The sequence below is a fragment of the Carlito syrichta genome, unplaced genomic scaffold (assembly GCF_000164805.1).
Source record: "Carlito syrichta isolate Samal-C Ts95f unplaced genomic scaffold, Tarsius_syrichta-2.0.1 Scaffold80634, whole genome shotgun sequence".
Taxonomy (NCBI): domain Eukaryota; kingdom Metazoa; phylum Chordata; class Mammalia; order Primates; family Tarsiidae; genus Carlito; species Carlito syrichta.
The window spans coordinates 61,298-65,209 of NW_007024730.1; positions in this window are offsets into that span (position 1 = coordinate 61,298).

Here is a 3,912-nt window from a genome sequence, read left to right on the forward strand (position 1 = left end):
AGAGATTGTTGCAGGTCACTGCCAGGGGACAGGGAGACACATAACACTAACAAGAGTACCTGATCCCAAACCAGGTGAAGAGAGGATCAATGGGAGGCCCAAACTTCACCTGCACAGTGACCACTTATATACTTAACCCTGAATTGTACCCCGCATCTTGAAAGAAAAAAAAGAAAGAAAGAAAGAAAGAAAGAAAGAAAGAAAGAAAGAAAGAAAGAAAGAAAAAGAAAATGATACCTAGCACTGAGAAGAGTCATTCCATTTTTATTTCATCATTTTTACTCTTGCTCAGAGATCTCATAATTGAAAGTGGTGAGCTGAAAAATGCATAGTTACATTTTCAAAAATCACCTGCTGAATTTATGTATAAATCCTTTTATGAGAGAAAGCAAATGAGCATCACCAATTCAACTTTCCGAGTTGATAGAAGGAAGGCATTGTTAACGAAACGCAGTGTTATTTCTCACTGGATCTGGATGCAGTCTCAGAATCCTTCTCAACACTATGCTTCAGGAATCTACCATCATTCAGTCGAAGTTGAAACTTATACATTTTCTCAGGCATTGAAAACAACACTTTGTCACATAGTAGTCTCTCTACAGCAAATGTCGATAGACATTGGTTTCAGATTTTTTTTTTTTTTGAGTTGGAGTCTCACTCTGTTGCCCAGGTTGGAGAGCAGTGGCACATTCACGGCCACCCTAGTGCCAACCTGCTGGGCTCCGGCAATCCTTCCACCTCAGCCTTCCAAGTAGCCAGAACTTCAGGTGTGCGCTACCATGCCTGACTAATTTTTTTGATTTATTGTAGAGATGAGGTCTCACCATGTTGCCCAGGCTTGTCTTGAACCCGCAGGCTTAGACAATCCTCTTGCCTTGGCCTCCCAAAGTCCTGGGTTTACAAGTTTGAGCCACCACACCTAGCACAGATATTTTTTTAAAAGACTGATTGGCTACTGAAAGAATTTAGTTTCAATCTATATAACTCTAAGACAGTCAAAGGCACACATGTGAAGGATGGTGCTAATGGTACATTATATTTGATAAAGGATTTGTGATTCTCATTTAAATTTACTTTAGGGTCCAACTTGAGTGCAACTTTCTCCATGAACATTCCCCTTATGAATGATTGTATGTTCTGGTTTACCTGGGTAGTCCCAATTTGTTCCTCTTATCCTGCCATAATTAGTAACCACACTCCCTTTCACTCTTAACAGTTGTCCCAGTCTGTCTGACAAATTATATGGCCTTCCTATTTATGACCAATTTGAAAGAGACCTCTCCCTTCTCTGAAACCCTTTTAATACTTAATAGCTTTTGTGTGACAAATGATTTATCTCATATAACAGGTATCTCATATAACAGGTTATGACATATGCCCCCATAACCCACTTCCCAGTCTGGATTTCAGACTCTTTGGGAGAAGTTATATTTTGCTACACATGGTTACTAGAATAGGCACGCCACGGACACAAGTTCAATTACTCTTTCAATCCTACTGCCTCACTCAGACTGAAAACCAAAAGCATTTGTTGAATTAATGGATGCTTGAGATTGTAAAATCTCTGTAGTTAAAACTATACCTTATTTACCGGGCAAACCTCAAAGAGGCACAATGCTTTGTTTTGTAAAGTGTAAAGTTTTGTAAAGTGTAAAGTGTAAAATGCTATGTATTATAAAGTGGTTTGAATGAATGAACAAAGGAAGAATGCATACAGTGTAATTGTTCTTATGATGTTCTTCACAGCACTATAGAAAAATATACTGAAAACAGCTTATTAATTGAAATATCAACTAATATGTACCAAATAAGAGTAGCATTTTTCTTATTTTTCAGTCCATTTTAGTGGCTGACTAAACTGTGATTATCTCCTTATCTGAGTACTTTGGTATGGTAATCAATAAACATTGGGTCTATGGTGGCCCATCTCTGAAGGTTTAAGTGGCAAAGATGTTTTGACAAGATGGGTCTCAGAATATAAACTATGAGTGAAGGCCACCAAATTGAGTGTATAGTTACCAAAGAGTTTAAGGTTTAGTTTAACATCAAAATATCTCACACTTCTGAATGGACAAACTGAGGTAAAGAGGCCACATTAATCACTACTTGCTGGGGTCCTAAAAATCATATTTCCAACTTAACTACATTCCTCAAATTCCAGTTTTCACGATTAGTATGTGATCTATCCTGCTCCAAACATCACTCTCTCACAGATCCAAGACCGTTATTACAGACCAAAACTTACCTTTGCTGAGCACAATTTAGGTCAGCTCAGATTTTCAGAAAAGTCATCTTAACCAGTAAGATGTCCTTATTCCCTAAGAGGGATCACCTCTTCATTTCCCCATGAAACTGAAGCTTACTGTAGCTTACTCTCCCTGATGGAAGAGTTACTGTAACTTGGAATCTTCTCCACAGACCACAGTTTACTTAGAAATAAACCTAATCGTAACCTTCTTAGTCACAATGTGAAAGTTCCAGATATCCAAGAAGGCTCTTGCATGAAATGTGACAAGGAGGAAATTAAGAAAGAAACATGATCTCAAATGATGTGCTTAGTTTCTGGCCAACTTTTCAGGCTTCCATTTGCAATAACTAAGGTCATTTGATAGGCTTCAAGCAAGGCCAACTGAACACCAGATCCTGCTACAGGACAGTACATGACCCAATTAAAGGAGCTTCCGCATCTCTAGATAAATGTCTCAGACAGACCCTCTATTTGGCAATAGATGGGTCTATCTGAGCTCCATTTGACACTGGGGAAAGCCTGGTAAATTAAGAAGCATTTCAAACTGAAAAAAAGACAAACTTCTCTCATCCTCCTCTTTCCCTTCACCATCCAACTGCTTGACTCTCTTACCCTCCCACCCCCTTCTGTTGAACGAGTGGCTTACTCATTCTTCAAAGCAGAATACTGCCTGCTCTAGAAAAAGAATATGGCTTCCCCAGCTCACTCATCTTGGAATTTTCTCTTATTTCCCAACCTCCCCTGTGGTGATTGCAATGAAGCACAGGCACGTGGCTCTTTGTTTGAATCTGCAGGCAGCTCTCCACACCGACTGAGAAGAGAGATGCTGTTTGGTCACCAAACCGGGAGCCTTTTGGGGGGCCTCTCTGGACGCCACAGAGTTAGCCATTCTAACTTCCTGCAAGTTGCATTACCCATCTGACAGGCAACTCTGCACTTTTTTTGCATTCTGAACTTTTCTTCACACCTTTCTTTGGTTCTCCTCCTTATTTTTCTCCTTCTCCAGCATCATCTACTCTATTAATGACTGTATTATGTACAACTAGTAGGCTAGATAAATATACGGCCACAACAACTTGTGAAAGAAGGAAATGGGGTTAGACTCCTAAGTTTCCTTCACATTTCAGCACATGCAGACTGACTGAAAAGAGCCTATGAGGATGATCTTCATCTCCCTCAAGACCCTATCCTGCCAGCAATTTCCTCCCTCCCAAAAGACAACTAACTCCTTCATCAAGAAGTTTAAGGCTACCAGGCAACAGCTCTCTCTCCACTCCCTGCTTGCATACAAACAACTCATATGTCTACGTTCATATGTCTACGTCTACCCTCTCCTCCTTCTCTCCAGTTTCAGAGAAATATACATCCTTTCTTCAGTTTGTTGCTACCACCAGAGCTTGGGTTCTGACTCCCTTCCTCCCTTGCTTCTACAGAAGGGTTAATCTCTCATTATTCTTCTTTAAAATTATTCCAGATTGGAACTAGCAACCAATTCCTGATCAAAACCCCAAGTGCCCACGCCATAAGAGACAAGATAGGCAAGTGGGACATTATCAAACTGACAAGCTTCTGTAAAGCCAAAGAAACCATCAAGAGAACAGGGAGATAGCCCACAGACTGGGAAAAAATATTTGCCAACTCTATGTCTGACAAAGGCCTAACAT